Consider the following 21174-nt stretch of genomic DNA (forward strand, 5'->3'; position numbering starts at 1 on the left):
CTACCCACACCACTACAAGCCAATTAGTATTTGCCAACCAAATAATATGTGGTGTGGATATCCCACCACTGCCAAACAATTAATATGTGATACCCACGCACTGGCCCAGCAATCAAGGAGCCTCAATCCTCACCACTAGCACCAGTGAGGCGTCTCTTATAGGAGGAAAGTATAACAAATACACACAGTAAAGTGCAATTTCCCTTAAGAACACACAGAGATCACAGTCCATCTGGGGCTGATCACTCCCTTGCTCTCCAATTCCCCAATAAGACTCCCCATTGGCACAGCTATAGGGTCCAGATCTCAGCCTACTGGGCAAGCTAAAACCTCCAGCACCCTCTCTGTCCAACCAGTGCTTTGTGTCCCTGCCCAAGTAGCTGACACACACACACACACACACACACACACACACACACACACACACACACACACACACACACACACACACACACACACACACACACACACACACTTTGAGAAGAGTTTATACAACCACACAGACACTCCTGGGGAAGGCTGGCACAGGTTCTCCAGCTGTGCTTCTTTTTCCCAGACTATACAGTAGTACCAGCTGCCACCACCCACTAATATTTATCAGCTACTCAAAGGCCCTTAAAATGGTGTCCAATTATTACTGTGCAATATTATTATCCAATTGGTAGTATAGCCATTTCTCACTGAGCTACTCAGAGGGAGGAAGCTGATTTGTGATATGTAAAATTAAGTATTCTGTTTTCTTGCTTATTTTTACAAGTTATTTATAGCACTTTTATTGTTTACATATACATTTCTAGCTAGTTTCACTGTGTGTGAGGTATTAACTAGAAATTTTCTACAGTTGTTAAGCATCTGGTTGAGTGTATCATATAACTTGTTTGCAGTTAAAAGCATTCTCATTTCTTGGGTTTGTTCTAATTTCCTGCTAAGGAGTATATCGTATAACTTGTATGCAGTTAAAAACATTCCCATTTCTGCAGTTTTTTCTCTAGCTAAGTAGTGTAGCATTGTACATATTCAGGCTTTTGTTTTGGGACATGTTGTTTGTTAGTAGGGTCTGTGTCTGAGCACATGTTGCAGGCCATCGTAGTTTAGCCAAAGCCAGTATAGCATTTCAAGTGAGAGTGAATTGCTTATGGTCATTGGGTTTGCCTGGACTACGGCTTGGAGTAAGCACCTCATTGGTTCTTTCAAGCTTTTTTTTTTTAAATAGTTTCAGGTTTTGACTTTGTTACTTAAGAAGTTAACTTGTGAGTGTTTCTGACATTTCACACTGAGCTACACGGAGGGAGTGATATATAACATTAAGTATCCTGTTTTCTTGCTTATTTTTACAAGTTATTTATTGCTTATTTTTGGGGGTTATTTATAGCACTTTTATTGTCTGCATATACATTTCTAGCTAGTTTCACTGTGTGTGAGGTATTAACTAGAAATTTTCTACAATTGTTAAGCATCTGGTTGTTTTTCTTTGTTCTGATTTCCTGCTAAGGAGTGTATCATATAACTTGTTTGCAGTTAAAAGCATTCTCATTTTTTTGGGTTTGTTTGTTCTGATTTCCTGCTAAGGAGTGTATCATATAACTTGTTTGCAGTTAAAAGCATTCTCATTTCTGCAGTTTTTTTCTACCTAAGTAGTGTGGGTAGTGTAGCATTGTCAATTCTTGGGCTTGTGTTTTGGGCCTAGTTGTTAGTAGAGACTGTGTATCTGAGCACATGTTGCAGGCCACCGTAGTTTTGCCAAAGCCAGTATAGCATTTCAGTGAGAGTGAATTGCTTATGGTCATTGGCTGATTGGGTTTGCCTATACTACGGCTTGGAGTGAGCACCTCATTGGTTCTTTCAAGCTTTTTTTAATGTTGTTTCAGGTTTCAACTTTGTTACTTAAGAAGTTAACTTGTGAGTGTTTCTGTCATTTCACACTGAGCTACTCGGAGGAAGGAAGCTGATCTGTGATATATAACATTAAGTATCCTGTTTTCTTGCTTATTTTTACGAGTTATAAATATTTATAACACTTTTATTGTCTGCTTATACATTTCTAGCTAGTTTCACTGTGTGTGAGGTATTAACTAGAACTTTTATACAATTGTTAAGCATCTTTTTGGGTTTGTTTTTTCCTGATTTCCTGCTAAGAAGTGTTTGTTCTGATTTCCTGCTAAGGAATGTATCATATAACTTGTTTGCAGTTAAAAGCATTCTCATTTCTTGGGTTTGTTTGTTCTGATTTCCTGCTAAGGAGTGTATCATATACTTTGTTTGCAGTTAAAAGCATTCTCATTTATTTATTTCCAGTTTGATGACCAGGGTCCACTTGGCTCAGGAAGCCTATTTTCAGTGGAGGCCCGGGGAGAAAAGCTCCAAAAACACAGTAACAATAAGCAATAAAGTATTATTACATATCTGTAATACACAGTATAACAATAAGCAAAAAGTTATATTACATAGTAAAACATATTAGGGTACAGTCAGAAAATGGCAACATGTATTGCATACATACATTTGTACGTTATATTCATACATACAATTGTGTTAGGATTGGGACAAGTTGAGCCTGATTAGTTGCACTGAGGAGGTAGATGATGAGAGTAAGGCTGTAAAATAGTTGTTATTAATTTGACTGTAGTTATTCATTAGAATTTAGTTATAGAATGACTGTTGTAAACACAAATTTGCATAGAGGGGTGAATGTATGTGGAAAGTACATTATTTAAAAAGTATTGAGATGAGACAGACAGAAAAGAACTAGAGAAGGTGGGTGTATACATCACCATTCAGGATTCATTTCTTGGGTTTGTTTGTTCTGATTTCCTGCTAAGGAGTGTATCATATAACTTGTTTGCAGTTAAAATCATTCTCATTTCTGCAGTTTTTTTCTACCTAAGTAGTGTGGGTAGTGTAGCATTGTCCATATTCAGGCTTGTGTTTTGGGCCTAGTTGTTTGTTAGTAGAGGCTGTGTCTCTGAGCACATGTTTCAGACCATCGTAGTTTAGCCAAAGCCAGTATAGCATTTCAGTGAGAGTGAATTGCTTATGGTCATTGGCTTATTGGGTTTGCCTGGACTACGGCTTGGAGTGAGCACCTCATTAGTTCTTTCAAGCTTTTTTTAAAGTTGTTTCAGGTTTCATCTTTGTTACTTAAGAAGTTAACTTGTGAGTGTTTCTACCATTTCACACTGAGCTGCTTGGAGGAAGGAAGGTAATCTGTAATATATAACATTAAGTATCCTGTTTTCTTACTTATTTTTATGAGTTATTTATAGCACTTTTATTGTCTGCATATACATTTCTAGCTAATTTCACTGTGTGTGAGGTATTAACTAGAAATTTTCTACAATTGTTAAGCATCTGGTTGGGTTTGTTTGTTCTGATTTCCTGCTAAGGAGTGTATCATGTAACTGCTTACTCCCACTTACAACTGCACTGATTTAGACAGTAATATCTAATGGTTCTTGGGAAGGAGGGGGGATTTGGAAGCTGTATGGAGTTGTCATTCATTACACATTTTACCTTCCATTTGTATTCATGATTCCTGTGTACATATACTGTATGGGGCACATGTGCTTATCTGGTGACTTTGCAACATTATGACACTGACACCTCACGTGCATTTAATGTAGTACTCCAGTTCACAATTATGTTATTTAGTAGGTTATACAGCAAAAAATGTTCATAAACTGATTTCACATGGAAAATAGAATGTGCTGCAGTGGGACTCGAACCGGGAATGCTTGCTCATAAGGCAAATGCTCTGCCCACTACACTATTGCTATACTGCTTCATTTGCATATATCTTCCTTGTTATCCTCTTCAGCCATTTAAGCTGCATTAACTGTAGCTAAGTGATGTTAATACCCGCTCACCTACAACTAGCTTTAATCGGGTTCGTAAAAAAAAAGGGTTTATTTTATATGTATTTACTATTGCTGTTGTACACGTGGGGGAATGTGGACACCTATGAGTGGTCTCACTCATTCCTTTGGCCTTTCTGCTGTTCTTCATTGCGGGGGCATGTATATCCTGAGAGCTCTGCTCTCAGGCACATCCTCTGCACTCGTACACACTCCGTGTAAGATTGGTAGCTCAGGCAGCGCACCTTCATTAATATGCATGGCACGCTGCTGTCCTGCTCCTAAACGGCCGCTTCCGTGCAGGACTAAGCTAGTCCTGCACAGAAGAATAGTAAATCCGGGGGAGTTTGTTAGTCATAGTGGTGTTTTCTCTATACTCATTCGTCATTATTATTCTCCAAAATTTCCTTGAAAAGACACGTGGGTGAGAGCAGTGGAGATGGTGGCTGGCCTGTCATTCCTCTAGTTCACTATGTCATCAATTTGGAATGTCCTTGCTTTTGCTCTTTGAGGGAGAGAATCTTTCTGGGGTGGATTATCATCCTGGCACTGGTCATTCTTTTTCTGTGGTTTTTCTGAACATTCTTATGATGGCATCATCTTAGTACACACTTTACTACTCTCAACTTTCTACGTATTTGTGCATGATTGCTTCTTGTTATGTGAGACATAAACAGTTTCCAGTAAACACGAGTATCACCGTGAGCCTCGCTGTGTCATGCTACCCGCTTACACACACACACACACACACACACACACACACACACACACACACACACACACACACACACACACACACACACACACACACACACAAAAAAGCAACTCGTCTTCCAGCATTCATCATCTGGTGACGGCCAATGTTACTTTTCCCTGATCTCCACTTCTGAGCCAGAGTTACTTGTCATTTGATCACATATCCTTTCATAGGTCAGTCCATACCTCTCAACCTAGAATTATCAAAAATCTGGACAAAGGCCCATGAAAAGTAGGTACAACTGGCCAAAAATCTGGACAATGATTAATATAACATTCGCATACGCAATTATGCAGCCCTACCCACTCCAATGGAACTGTGGGATACCAGCTTTTCAGAATACAAATCAAAGAACAGACAAAATATTAAACAACACAAAATATAACCAGAATAATAGTGTTTTATTTCTATTAGCAGTTGAATTTGTATCAAACTTTGAACTTGTATAAAACTGAATGCAATTTCTTTTATAAAAATAAAATTAACTGCTGCACTAATATTAAATAACACCTCTAAATGTAACAAAATTACAAAATATTAACTAATTACCCAGCATGCATGTGCCTATCCAGCACTAAAAAAAAATTTACACTATTATGTTCCCAGTCGGTCAATGCAATCCAGTGACCAAAAACTCCTGTCTGTCTACAAACCTAGCAAATCTGCTGGACATTGTCTGCACTCATAGAAGCTCGCTAAGACCTGGAACTCCTTACCTTTATCCATTAGATCTATACCCTCCTCCCTTCTTTCAAAACTGCTCTGAAATACTTCCTAGCTAAAATCTGGCTGTGTTGTTGATCAAAACCAGGATGAACTATATCTCTAAATATGAACAAGTACTTTTCCATTCCTTTTATCTTCTTACTCTCCCTTCTTCATTTATTTCCTTACTATCAAATTATCTTCCCTGACTTTCTCTCTAAATATAGCATAAGCCTGTTTTTCCCCTTACTTCATGCTGCAGTTTGTGTTATCAGACTAAGTTACCTTTAATTTATCTACAAACTACCTAAAATTTCTCTAAATATTAAATGATTGTCATCTAACTTGCATCGATGCTTAACCAATGTTTTTGTATTATGTCTAATTTGTTATAATTATTTAAACTGCAGAAGTTTTTGTTTTATTTTTTGAAGATTGTTAAATTATTGTTCTTAAAATGTTTTGTAATAATTTGGAGCTTTTCTTCTCAGGCCTCTGCTGAGCTTCTACCATTCAGACTTTCCTGGTAATTAAATGTCAGTAAATCAATAATATATCAATAAATAAATATCCTTCAGAAATAAAGCAAGCTAATACAAAACCTGTCATTCTAGCAACATTCTAAGTTTATAAGAACAATATTTAAAGTCTGACCCTATTTTTGGGTCATTGCCCCCCCCCCCCCCCACACACACACACACACACACAATTATTTAAGGCTTTATCCAGATTCCTTGTGTTAGGAAGTTCCAAAACAAAAAATAACTAAATAACAAATAAAATAAACGGAGAAGATGTCCACGGAAAATGCCATGCATTTTATTAAACACACGTTGAATGCTTTCATCCGGGTTAAATGGACTTTATCAGAATAACATATCACAAGCAGTAAAAAAACATTTATACCTGCCCAAAACCACTGGATCCAATTAAAATGATTCAACAATTAACTAATTAAAAACACTTAAAACATTTAAAGGTGCCCTAGCAAATTAAGACTTTTGTGTGGAGACATGCGTGAATGGGCGTACCTTCGTTGAAGGTTGTGTGTCAGGGCTGGCAACTCGGCACGTAAAAAAAAATCTACTGCCAATCATTAGCGGACCAGAGTTGTGGCGACCCCTAACCGGGAAAAGCCGAAAGACGCAACAACAACAACATATATACATATAAAATATCCGTTAAAAATTTTTGTGATAGTGTTTCAAATAGCATAGGCAGCTTTTAACTTAAGAACACTACTAAAAGAGACCATTTAGTTTAGTCCTGGATAAACAGTGGCATTACAATTCAGTTGCCATTTTAGCTCATTAAACTCAAGAACATCATCAGAAGCTCCACCCTATTGCCCCAAATTAACATGATCAATAGCAAACAATTTAAATGAATGTGTACAATAACTTTTAAGATGTTTAAAGAACATTTATTTCATCATTTTTTTGAATATCATAACAATGCTGATAAATCCTGGACCTCAAGATCTGTTTGGTTTTCCCTATGTAAAAACACTTGCAAGATTGGCATTGTGCTATGTAAATAACACCTTTGCCATCACACTAATATTTTTGTCTTTACTTAATTTCATTACAGTTTTTCAACCTAAAACTGGACCTTTCCAAGATATATTTACATTGTGAGCAGTGAACACACTTCACCATCCTACCATTAACAAGAGGGGGTTTATCCTTTCAAGTAGATCTTTTAAGAAAACATTCTTTTTATAAACTATTAGGGTGTCTTCACCCACAACCTCAATAAATTCTGGATCAGTGGCAAAAAATGTACCATTTTATTAACTATATATTGAATATTGTAAAAGTGGATGTTGAAGGGTGATATTAATGCTCTGTGGGACCTGTTTTGATCCATATCATTCCCCCTTCTAGAAGTAATGGCCTGCCCCATGTCCGCAGCCTCCAGTAGTGGGATAAAATGGCCCAGTGATATTTTTGTTTTAACCTCTTTTTAAGAATATCATTCAGAAAGAACTCAGGATACCCCTTCCTTAACAACATAAGAATCAATTTCTTAGTCTTCCTGAAATCCAGTGTCATCTGAAACCTTTCGGGCTAGCCTGACATATTGTCCCTTGACCAGGTACTTTTTTGCTGAATAAGATGCCAGCTATTGAAATGCAGTATATAATTTGAATATATAGGTTTTCTGTAAATTGTGGATTCAAACTGCTTCAGACCTTTGTTTTTAATAATAGAAATGTCAAGATAATTAACACTGTCCACCTGTACGTTCAGAGTAAACTTGAGAAAATCTGTTGTGGTATGTAAATATCTGAAGACCTGACAAATATGCCAGTGAGTAATATAGTTGACAGTACTGACTTGATTTATAGACCTGAAAATATTTATCTGGGTCAGTTATGGATTTATACATTGATGCACGGGTTAGATTGCTGGACTCATAAGACAGCTATTTCTTGTTTGGTAACAACTTCCAATTGTGGTAATAGTGAAATCGTGTATAGTTAATCTTTGCAGAAATGCCAAATTATTTTATTTTTCTCTCTGTTGTCTCTGTTCTTTGGATGATAACATTCATCTTTTGATGCTCTTATTAATTTCTGTAAATAATTTGTTTGCTGTTGCTTAATTTCTGCTCATGGGTGTTATTGTGAAAAACTTTATAACTGCTCTAGTGAGCTTTTGCAAAATGTAATCGGCTAGGTCATAGCAGGAGGTTTCCTTGAACAAGTCTACTTATCTGGTTACCAAATGGATACGTAAGTAAAATAAATGCTATATATATATATATATATATATATATATATATATATATATATATATATATATTTATAGTATATATAGTATATATATATATATATATATATATATATATATATATAATCATATCGAAATATAAAATACACACCACGCATACCACACACACACACCATTTCACACACACATCATCACACACACACATACACCCAATATCACAACACACCTAAACAACACAAACACACAACACACACAAACACACCTATAAGGGCAATAGCAGCCCCACCAAGCCACACCCCCTACCCTATACCCTACACCCAGGTCGCACTAAACACACAAACACACAAAAACACACAAACACAAAAAACTCAACACACAACACTAAACACACAACACAGATAAATCCACAAAATCCACACTACATGTCACCACCAACGACCACCACGATGACAGATTTTGAGTGACATTTGCAGATTCGCAGTAGTTAGGTTAAGTGTAATTTCCACACTTCGCGCCTCGGCGTGCTGAATTCGGCATTTCAGTATCGCCGATCGAGATTGTTGTATGTATCTATATATATATATATATATATATATATATACACACATACACACACACACACACACACACACACACACACACACACACACACAGAGAGAGAGAGATTCAAGTCAAGAAAAAGAAAACCCATACAGTATTTAAAGGACAATTTTAATAGCTTCCTTTTACTGCTGGTTTCTAGGTATCTTAGGAACATGAAATACCTACCCCAAAGTGTTTTGCCCTGAGCTAGTTCAGCTATTTTAATAACATTTCCTATTGCTTTCTTTTTCATGAAATGGGTGTAACTAAATATGCACCATATAAACAATGATACACAGTTTGATCTCTAAGGGCAGCATTTTGCTAATTTCAAGGGCACTAAATGCCATTTTAAATGTTATACTATTTTATGACACATGCTTGCATTAAGAGTCATGCAATGTGGAGTCTGGTGTACCAGTCTGAAATTTCCAGTTATACATCTGCTTCAGGAACAGGGCCAATAGTACTGATTTTGCAGTAAGGCACTGGCCATGTTCATCTAGGAGGCAAGCAGTTTTGAGGTTCTTTTCTTTCTCATGTTGGGGGATGGGATTTACTGTGTTTTCCAAGAACCAACATCTTTTACCAGTCAAGTGATTTTTTACAATGGTGACTTTGGGCCGGATTCATGAACGTGTAATTTCTGCGCTGCTGTATGTGCACATGATAGCATAGTTTTGTATTCATTAAATGGCTCTACATGTTGTGTAAAGTCACCAAAGGTAAACAGCAGAGTATGCTAATGAAAGCATAATCAGCTGAATTACATGCAAATGAATACATCCATTGTGGCAGAGCTATGTTATTGTTGTCTTTCGGCTTTTCCCGGTTAGGGGTCGCCGCAACGGAACTCCGGTCCGCTAATGATTTGCAGTAGATTTTCACGAATGCCGAGGTGCCAGCTCGACGTTCAACCTTCAACGAAGGCACGCCCATTTACACGTCTTTCGAACACCCACCCAACTGCGGGGAGGACATGCAGACTCCACACAGAAGCCACTCCCCGCACTCAAGCCAAGCATCGAACGGGAGAACCTCTTGCTATGAAGCAACAATGCTACCACTGCATCACCACGGATGTACCCATTCAAGAAGCTATAAAGTAACCATATTAAAATGGTATAGCCATTTGCCATGAACACCAAATCCTATTGGAATACAGCCACCGTCACACTTAGGGGGGAAAAAAAAGCACTGTTAGGTGCTGCTGCTGCTCTCTTGCATGAGTATGTGTAGCAGCCTCAAATTTATGCCGCTGCTGCTGCTGATGATGATAAACCTCGTCCAAGGAGAAGGGTGTTCAGAGCCAGTGTAACATGTCATGGACTATGACACTGAAACAGTAGAGCAATACACTGCACTCACATAAAAATAAAAGTACCATCTGGTGAACAGGGAAGGACATACCTTAACAGGAAGGGGTTCCACTCAATCAACTAACAGGTTGTCTGTAATGCTTGAGAGATCATCCTCAATGTCTGCCCAGGCAACCCAGACAGTTATCATGACTCACACATATGGCACACCTTGCAGCTTTACACAAGGTTCACTAGGAGTGATGTTCCACAGCCATCTACTGGATGTTGCAGGTTATGCACTGGAACTGTGACTCATGACACCCATTAGAAATGCTCACACACCCACTGAAGAAGGATACAACAATGAAACTAGGAACATCATAGAGCATGTGTTTCGCATGGTAAGTCACAGTTCCGCTGTCTAGACACATCAGGGGGTACCTTGCAGTAAGACCCAGGTACCTGCACAGAAAGTCTCATAATATATGCCATGTTGCACAATATCATCTTGAGGAAACAGCTGCAGCAGGGACAGCAAGGCCCAGGACCACACTGTAGGACCAAAGGCAGGACCAGCACCTCCAGCCAACACAGACAAGGATTCTAAGGGGGAACATACAGCTGCAGAGGTAGCCAGCAGATGTACGCATGTACAATATGTCCTTGCCTTGGCTAAGAGGCAAAGGATAGCATGCACACTCACCACCTAAGACTCAAATATTAGCACATACACTCAACAATTAAGAGAGAAATGGTAGTACACACACTCACCAGTGAAAGAATACACACAACAACCTTAGCACATGTAAATATTAAAAGGTATGCCATCTGATACACACAGACTTTACTTATCTGTGTAATGTTTGTGTATGGATAGTATCAGACAGAGACAGGCTCAAAGCACATGACTCGTAATTGCAGCAATGTCAAGGTAAGTGTGTAACCTGTATTGCATGAACAAATGTGTAAGAGGGTGTACTACCTGCATACTGTCAGTCATGAATGTATTCAATCAGAACCTGTATAAGGTGTCCACCAATGGCATTCTTAGCTTATAAGAATGCTATCTGCAATATACAGGTATGCATTGTAGAAAATAACTGGCATCAAGTTAGTCATTTATCCACTGTATAGAAAACAGTTAACAGGACAATTACATCAACAGTTTCACAAGTACAGCAATAAGCAGGAATGCAAGATCACTGGTTTGAATGCATGAATTACAATAATAAATGAAAAAAGCCTTCCAAAATGAAATGTGCATAATCAACATACTGAGAAAGACTATCTTAGCTATCCACTCTGTGCATCAGACATATATGCAACCCTAAGACAAACCGAAATGAACAAAGAGAATGGCACAGTCATTATTTGCACAGTGCGTGTATGTGTGTGTGTGTGTGTGTGTGTGTGTATATGTATGTGGGGGGGGGGGGGCAGTAGGCCAAGGCTTGCACCAAAGAAGTGTGTGTATATGAGTAAGAAGCACAGAACATTCAGTGAAGTAGGAAATATCTCAGGGCTACTAGCAGGAGATATATACTAATTAACATTAAGATTTTTATAGGTTGGATTTGTGTGAGTCAGTATGGTCAGTTTTTCTGAAATGTTTGTATGTCTGCACGAACACAATCAAGCTCTGTGCTAGCACTGTTTCATGGCATGTCAGACAAGTGTGAGCCATGCATTGTAGAGTTGTCAGTTCAGTGTCGTTGCTCCCGACCAAATGAACTGCCTCTGCCAGGAGTTGCACTGCCACTTCCTCATCCCCCGGTTTGAAGTGGGGGTGCTACGTCTACTGGATGAGGGCTCTTCACAACTATGTCCAGGATCGTGACTCCCTGGCCTACCACATGTGGATGTGGACACCTCAATCACTGATGGAACAGTGGATGTAGTGTCACTACAGGAGTGGGATTTGCACAGCTGTGTTGGCTAACACCAGAGGATGTTGCAGCTGTATGGACAAATGGATGCTTTCCCTCCCTCAGCATTCCATTGCAGACACTGCCCAATCCATTGTGTTACTCATCCTAACTAATGAGTCATCCACATGTTTGAAGCAGCCACCCATGTCAAAATGTGCCATATATAGGATTAGCACAATGTCTTCCATGGCCCTTGAGGAATGTGCCTGTGCCTCTATGATGACTCTATATGTATGTATTGTGGCATGTAATGACACAACAGCATCAGGACGAGGCTGGATAATAGGCATCCTCGAAAAACACCTCTAGCAACCCACCTGTGTGGTGCAGACTACGGGCAGACTAAATCAGCTCTACAGCTAGAGTAACCACATTACCCAGATTAACCATGTCACACTTAACCTGTCCTATATCTGAGGCTTGAGAGGAATGGGTATGCATAGGCATACTGACTGTGTCCAAAATAAGACCAGTGGATGTGAGACTGAACCTCTGCCCCTGACTGTGTGTCTGCATCATCACCATCATTATCAGAGGCTAGCAATACTCTGACATTAGGTGGTATAAAATCTACACTGCCACTGTAAATGTCTCCTGCAATAATAATCAATAAACAAAAACAGGAGAGAAATAGTGAGTAGAAATGATCCAAACTTGGTTGTACACCTGGGGCCACCTGAGAAGCCTAACACCTCCATTAGCTACACACATGCACAGCCTGTTGAAGTGGATGATAAACACATTGCAGTTGTCTGCTGTACCTGATGAAATTCCAAAAACAAATGATAACATAATGCTGTGCTTTAACCATGCTAACTTGGAAAGCACAGCAAGAACTAACACATGTATATAGTATACCAGTAGTGAAATTTTGAAATTGCATACATATCAAAATACTGTTTTTTATTGTATATTGAAATACATTCAACATTTGAAAATGAAACCAGTTTATGAAGAGGACAAATATACCTTATAAAATAGTGCAGTAATTTGTAGAACGGTCTTCTCAAAGTAACTAGCCATAATGGTCTGTCTCTAGCCAATCAGTCTGCACTCCTTCCACTTCCATAGCTACACCATTACCTTTATATAGTGTACATTCAGCCCTATGAGCATTGTGAGGATGCAAATCAGGTATGAAATCATTAGCATTCCTGAATACACCTCAAAAATCACTTGGTGTAGGGGATGTAAACATGACATAAGTAGCTACATGATTGCATGCACATATCCTAAGACCGCAGGGAGGACTAATTAAAATTGCTATCTGCTAATGGTTTTTAAGTGTTGCTGATTCCTCTGACTGCAACAACAATCAATACTGAAGTGACTCTTGTCTCTGAAGTGTTTGTATCACGCAGAGTAGAGTTAAAAATGAAAAGTGTAAGCAAACCTCAACAAGACTGATATCCTTGTAGTAACAGCACACTGTCCATACTCTGCTTAAACTCTGTCTGAAATACTGATCATCTATATTAGACATTGAAACAAAGCTGCAAATAAATTGCCATGACATTGTATTTCTGCAGTTAAGTTGACAGGAGGGGAAGATGCTCAGAAAATAAAGACAAGAATTAGCTGGCAGTGTTGGAAACCTGACATTAATATGGTGTGGACTATTATTAGTGTAAAGTATTTGTCAGCATATCACATTGATCAAGACATGTTCAAGCAAATAAGAAAGTGACTTTTTTCAGGTCCTATACTGATGGCAATGAGGGATACAAAACACCCAGAATCAGGTTATCTACGAATGATTTGGCACCCGATTCCCCACGAACATGCAGTCCACTGTTGGAGAGAGGTAGTCCCCTTCCATCCTTGTTCTGACTCAGTGACAAGCAGCGCTCCTCATTGACCTTGCACCTAGCTGTCCCTGGCCAGCTGGAGATCCACAGTGCTGTGGTATCATTATGTTTAGATGGGATTCTGACTTAGAGGCATTCAGTGATAATCCCACAGATGTTAGCTTCACAACATTGGCTCCTCAGCCAAGCAAATGCACCAAATGTTTGAACCTGTGGTTCCATTCATACTGAGCAGGATTACTACTGCAACAACACTTCATCAGTAGAGTAAAATTAACCTGTCTCAAGACAATATAAACCCAGTTCATGTTCCCTATTAGTGGGTGAACATTCCAAATGCTTGGTGAATTCTGCTTCATAATGATAGTAAGAGCTGACATTGAAGGATCAAAAAACAACGTAACTATGAACACTTGGCTGCCACAAGCTAGTTATTCCTGTGGTAACATTTCTGACACCTCCTACTTAAAACCCCCAAAAAAACAGAGTGATCGTGAGGCCACAATTTCAGAGTCTGTATTCATACTGAAAATCAAGATCAAGCAAGCTTTTGCCCTTCTGCTCCACTGGAGGTTTCTGTCTTCCCTGAGCTCACCTTAGAACACCTGCATTACTGTTTGACAGGTGTACTGCTCCAGTCAAATTTCACACCTGACACTGTGCCTGGAGAAGGTTGCACCCAGACTCCCAGGTGCTTGGAGCCAGAAGCGAGACCCCCCCCCACACCTCACCTGGAGGTAAGTGAAAAATCGTAAGATTAATGGTATTTCACTGATGGCTGAGGCCCCCCACTTATTCTACACCTCTCATGTCCCTTCACAGTGCCAGACTAGAATCAAGCTCAGCAGGATCTTCTTTCCCCGCTGATTCTGTCAAGTCCATTCCCTTGGCTGTGGATTTGCTAGATAGTTGGTAGGAACAATGGGAAACTCATTCATCCATTCATACGTGTCACTAATTAGATGATGAGGCATTTGGCTACATTAAGACAGTCATAGTTACTCCCACTGTTTACCCACACTTCATTGAATTTCTTCACTTTGACATTCAGAGCAGTGGGCAGAAATTACATTGCATCAACACCTGTCTCAGGCCTTTGCGATGCTTTGTTTTAATTAAACAGTTGGATTCCCTGATCCCCACCAGCTCTAACTCAGCTGCTAGCTGCTGAATGATGCAAGGTACTGGTTGGTACTGGTGCACATCACAGCTGGGGTGATTCACAGGAAGGGCCCAGTGCACATTGAGAGCCACTGCTGCTGTTCCCCCTGTCTTCCTGGGGGGTGGCGAGGCAGCAACTCCTCATCTAGCTGGGTGCACTCCCAGTCGAACTTCACAATTGAACCTGACTGACGCAGGCCTTAGAGCCAATCCTTATCCCGAAGTTACAGATCTGGTTACCAGCTTCCCTTACCTAAATTGTTCTAACATGCCTGAGGCTGTTCACCTTGGAGACCTGCTACAGATATGGGTACAGCTCAGCACGAGACTTCCACTATCTCCCCTGGATTTTCAGGGGCTGGCAAGACCTCACACGATGCCACCAGAACCATGATGCTATCCAGGCTGTGGGCCCCTCTCTTGAGGTAAACCCATTCCAGGGCACCCTTTCCCTTGCAAAGAAAAGAGAACTCTCCCAGGGGCCACCACCAGCTTCTCTGGGATCATTTGCATTACCGCACTGCATGCTGTGAGACACCTGTCTCCACCATTCTGGATTCAAGGAGCTGAACCTGACTCCATTTTGATTGGACGAGGGCAACAGGGGCCATCGCCTGTCCCTTCGGAACAGCTCTTGCCTATCTCTTATTACCGAATGCCCCTGTCTGTCCCTCTTAATCATGGCCCCAGTACCGAAAACCAACAAAATAGAACTGGAGTCCTATTCCAATATTCCCAGCTGAAGTATTCAGGTGATCAGACTGCTTTGAACACCCCAATTTATTTCAAAGTAAACACTTTGGACTGCCAGAACACTCAGTTAAGAGCATCAAGGGAGTGCTGAGAGGCAGGTCCTGGGACAGGAGGTATCGCACCTCGCGGCAGACTGCCAGTCCAATCCCAAGATCCATCTATGAGCTTCTTAACTGCAGCAACTTTAATATATGCTATTGGGGCTGGAATTACCATGGCTGCTGGCACCAGACTTGTCCTCCAAAATTATCTTTTTTAAAGGATTTAAAGTGTACCCATTCCAATTACAGTGCCTCAAAAGAGTCCTGTATTGTTATTTTTCGTCACTACCTCCATGAATCGGGAGTGGGTAATTTGCACATGTACTGCCTTCCTTGGATGTGGTAGCCATTTCTCAGGCTCCCTCTCCAGTATTAAACTTTGATTCCCTGTTACCCATGGTCACCATGGTAGCCACAGATAGTACCATCGAAGATGATAGGGCAGACATTTGAATGTTGCCTTACCACCATGAGAGCAAACAATCAGCCCGTGTTTATCTAGAGTCACCAAAGCTGCCATGCTGAGACCCAGACTGGTTTTGGTCTGATAAATGCACGCATCCCCAGAGGTCAGCACTTGTTAGCATGTATTAGCTTTAGAATTACCATGAATATCCAAGTAACTGTGGAGCACTCAAAGGAACCATAACTGATTTAATGAGCCATTTGCAGTTTCACTGTAGCATCTTTGTGCACTGAGGCTTGCATGGCTTAATGTTTGAGACAAGCATATGCTACTGGCAGGATCAACCAGATAGGAGCAGCTCGGTGGGCAGGTGAAGGAGGGATTGGTGCCTGCCCCTCCATTGATGGGGGGAGATCCCTCTCCCAACAGAGGGGGCACCCCAAGTTTTGGTCATAGTCTAGCAACTGCAACTCTGGAGGGACATGGGCTGGTGTGGAGCTAGAGCTGAGGAGAAAGCAGACATCTTGCACTCATGATGGCCATGGAGCAGAACACACCAGTGCATGACAGGATCCCTTTGCCTTGGTCTGGGCTTATCATTCTCACCTCAACTTACTTAGTGTGGCACAGAATGCTGTCCATGCCCTGACCTTTGCCTGTCTCCCCAGGTGGGGAAATTGAAAAGTTTGACCCATGCACTGTGACACGGAGAGTCATGCCACAGGGTCCTCTGCCAGCTGGAGGTGGTTGGCCAGATTGATCAATAGTGGGGACAAAAACAGGACCAGGGGGCATGGCGACAGTTGTTGTGGGTTGGCAGCCAGCCTCCAATGGATGCGCCTCACCACCCGTGGATCCGAAGGCCTTTCCCAGTCAGATGGAAGACGACAAGGCCCAAAGAAGGCATGTCAATCCCACACATGGTAGTTTCACTCCACTGACTCCTCAGCCAAGCACATACACCAAATGTCTGAATCTGCGGTTCCTCTCATACTGAGCAGGATTGCTATCGGAACAACACACCATCAGTGGGGTAAAACTAGCCTGTCTTGTGATGGACTAATCCCAGCTCACTTTCTTTATTAGTGGGCGAACAATCCAATGCTTGGTGAATTCTGCTTTACAATGGTAGGAAGAGCCGAAGCCAACATTGAAGGATCAAAAAGTGACATTGCTATGAATGCTTGGCTGCCACAAGCCATTTATCTCTGTGATAACTTTTTTGACACCTCCTGCTTAAAACCCAAAAAGCCAGAAAGATCGTTGAGGTCCCACTTTTGTGGTCTGTATTCATACTGAAAATCAAGATCAAGTGAGCTTTTGCCATTTGCTCCATGGGAGATCTTTGTCCTCCTTGTGCTCACCTTAGGACGCCAGCATTACTCTTTGACAGGTGTACTGCCCCTCTCAATCTCCCCACCTGACACTGTCCTGGGGGCACTGAGTGTGTGTTGTTATTGCAATGAATTGAGGGTTCTGTCTGACAGAGTTAATACATATTTTCTGAGCATATGATCAGGTTGTACCGCACACATATATGGGAAACTTCACAGTCCTGCTTTTTCATTGTTATTCCCCAATATTTGTTACTACTGATAATTGTCTGTTATTCCTTTTCACTTTTTGTGTTCTTCATTTATCTGTGTTTTGGTAGAGCGCACACTTGTATGGCAGTGTTTTGAAGCAGTGACCAATAGCTCACTGCCCAAGGTATGCGGAATATAAATTGTTATATATGTTTTTTTGCCTGTGTAATTTCAGCAGTGCTTAACAAAGCAAAATCAGGGCTCACAAGGAAAGGAACGAGTGAAAATTTTCATTTCTGTTACCTCCATTTGTGCAATTTTGGTGAAAATGTGCAGTATTTCTAATGTGTGAGTGATGTGCACATGCTATATATCTGATTCTGTGGCAGAAGCTATAAATACAGTGACTTTGGCCCCTTAACAGAATTTCTCTGGGGTTCAAATCCAGACAGTGTGAAGGGAATGCAGCAGATGTGTGATACTTTCATTAGAACATCATTTACTATTTCCCATCTCTTGGTTGTGCACTGCCTGCTGCTGAGTGGTGCGCAGTCAATGTTACCTGCTTAAAGAAAAAAGTGAAGCATTTTATTTGGGCAGCCTTTTGTAGAGCAAATATGCTTAATGGCAGTGCATGGATGTCAGCACTCTGAATAGTACTGGGTGGAGAACATCCACGGTTGTACTGCCTTTGTGGCAGTATAAGTGCACTGACTAGGTATAAGTCCACTGACTAGTGACAGAACACAGGTGATCTAGGGTTTAAATCCACCTAACACTTGTGTTTACAGAGGGTGTCAGAATGCAATTTCTAGCAATGCTTTGATTAGGATGGTAGCACAACATACAAAAGGTTATCATAATTATGTTTATTTCAAGAAATGTCTTATTAATGCTTTGACAAATAAAAGTAGCGTATTGTGTTAATGATTTAGTTATGAAACACAGTTGATACAGTTAAGCAGTATAATTATAATTTAATTAAAATTGGACTTGCATCTCTGTGATGGCAAATACTTAAGTGAAAATCATCTTCTCTCCTCAAATAACTCAACTCTGTGTTTAAGACTGTATGTGTAGCAATGTATGTATGTATCATACCCTAACCTGTATTAACCAGCTTGTGAAAGTCCATCCATCTGACATACATTCAAAACAGTATTAAACTCTTTTAGAGGAATGCATTTCACAAAACCTTCTTAAGTCACACACATACAGGCTTATCTGACATACCTCTCTTCATATGGAATGCAGTATATCTGTAACAAATCTGGCTGAAAGGATGTTCTCTTGTAGCACTAATAAACAATCACCTTGATTGAAATGTATGCATTATTCCTCCCTCAGGTTTGATTCCCACATTGGTCAGCTAACTTTTTACAGTATGTAATTCCAGAAAGGTATGTGCCAAGTCATCCTATTTAACCTCCAAAACACTAAGGTTAACAATCAAAGCCATTGAGCCTGTCAGTGTTGAGCATCAGAAAAAGAGTGAATAGGTATAGCTTCACACATGCCAAATCTCTTCTCTTCTTCCTGTCTGCAAATGCCTCTCTATGCATCCCATCACACAAATGCAGTTGGCATAGCTGTGCATGTTTGCACAGTAGCCGATAAATGCAAGATTGTAATTTATACTTAGAGTTGTTGCTTGACTTCTGCAGGCACGGTTAGTGCAAGATATGATGGTGCTAAATTTAGAGCAAAGAGATGGGGTGTTGAGGAGTCCAGGGTTTTTGTGGCACTCCTTGTGAAGTGCTGCAGCTGAAGGCTGCTGCAGGGGTACTATACTAGGTCTCAGTATAAGACTGAGGCTTGCAACAGATTAGCCAAGGCTGTCTCCAGTGCAACAGGCGTCCCACACACTGGGGAGAATTATTATCACCACAACAGTGACCTGAAGTAGTGCAAGAAGGACTTCCTTGGCTGATGGGAGAAAGAGCTTAGAACTGCTGACATCCCTCAGTTGTGTAAGCACACTGACCCATCTGTATTACGTGATATAGAATACAGCACCCAGCCAAGACTGTTATTCATTATGCTTTGATGTCAGATTTAGAGTTGTTATACAGTATTTGAATTCAGTGCCTGAGTTTTTGAAATTTATTTTTTGTTTGAATAAAGAAAGTATTAATTATTTAGATTTGGTGGTTTATAAAAAAGCAGGAAGATTGAATACTAAAATTTATAAAAAATCAGTACAAAGTAATAGTTACCTGCACTATAATATGCACAGTGTGTAGTTGAAAAAGAATATTGTTATGAGTCAGTTTGGCAAGATGAGCAGGTTGACTGATGAAGCTCAATATTTTAGGATGGAATGTGAAGTTTTGAAAGATAGGTTTTGTGCAAGGGGGTATCCCTCTACGATGGTTGAAGAGATAATGGATGACATTATCTCTAAGAGAGTCGGTGAAAGTGGGCAATGTTATTGATAGCAGTAGTATGGATGCTACTTTTGCCAGTCAAATGCAGATGATATGGGAGGTAATAATACCAGAAACAACAAAGATTTTTCTTTGGTTTGTTTGCTCAATAATTTGGTAGATGAAATAAGTATTAAGAACATAGTTAAGAATAATCGGAAGTTCTTGATGAATTTTCCAGAACTGAATAAAATAATAGGAGAGAGTGATTTTTGTGACAAAAAGGGGACATGTCTAAAGGAGTATTTTTACAAAGGAAAAATAACAGGTTTGGGTGATAGTTTCCCTAAAGGAATGTATAAGTGTAATAGTTGTAGTTACTGTGATCATATCTTGGAGGGTATTACAGTTATGGTACCAGTTAGAAAATTTAAAATAAATATTTTAGGGAGATTTAATTGCAGATCAAAATATGTTGTGTATATAGTGTTGTGTGGGTTATGCCCTGCTTTATATATAGGTCGAACCACCAGATATTTTTTTCTTTAGAATTTACAAGCATTTAAGGGCTGTGGGGAAGCAGGATTTTACAAATGTGTTGGCCAAACATGTTGCTTTCTGTCATGCTAATGAAAAATGTTTTTATAAATTTGTTGTAATAGAACAAGTAAATCATTTTGATATGAGGTGGGATGCTGAAAGTGAGCTTCACTGGAAGGAGTATTGCTGGCAAGTGAGGCTGAATGCCTGTGTGTTTCCAGGCATTAATGATAGGGAGAATTTCAAAGTTGTATTGAAAAGGAAAGGGTTAAAGCATTAAGTTAATTCGGTCATGTTGTTTTTTTAAAGTATTTAAACTTGATTGATTTGATTTTGCAGTTTGGTCTAATGAAGTTCTGTTTCTGAACAAAAGTGCTTAGCAGTTGTATTTTTGTTCAAATAAAGTGATTATTTTACTTTTTTTGAGCCGTTTTATACTGTTGTATTTTCATGCTTTCATGTCTCTTCTCCTCTTTTGTGTTTTATAGGTGCCGAAGACATTGCAGCAAACTGTGAGGCGCACCAAGAGAGGTTAACTCACCTTAGGGGTACGTATGCATCAAGTCTTACTCTAAGCATAATAACTAATATAATTGTATGCAGTATGACAATAATTTAATAAATAGTTGTATTTAAATGCATTCAAATTGCTGGAACCTGTATTCTGAGAGACTGCCTTACATATTATCTGCAATTATACAGAGTTGAGTATAT

The 21174-nt window shown here is 39.9% G+C and overlaps 1 long non-coding RNA gene across 1 annotated transcript in view; it reads left to right on the plus strand.

Moving 5' to 3' along the window:
• Nucleotides 1-21174, plus strand: part of LOC122801851 — a 635962-nt gene that overhangs the window by 550789 nt on the left and 63999 nt on the right. Inside the window, exon 4 of the long non-coding RNA XR_006364810.1 lies at nt 20949-21008. This is a non-coding gene — a long non-coding RNA (uncharacterized LOC122801851). The remainder of the gene's footprint in view (nt 1-20948; nt 21009-21174) is intronic.

Source organism: Protopterus annectens, chromosome 5.part0, assembly GCF_019279795.1.
Source record: "Protopterus annectens isolate FY-2018-M chromosome 5.part0, PAN1.0, whole genome shotgun sequence".
NCBI lineage: Eukaryota > Metazoa > Chordata > Ceratodontiformes > Protopteridae > Protopterus > Protopterus annectens.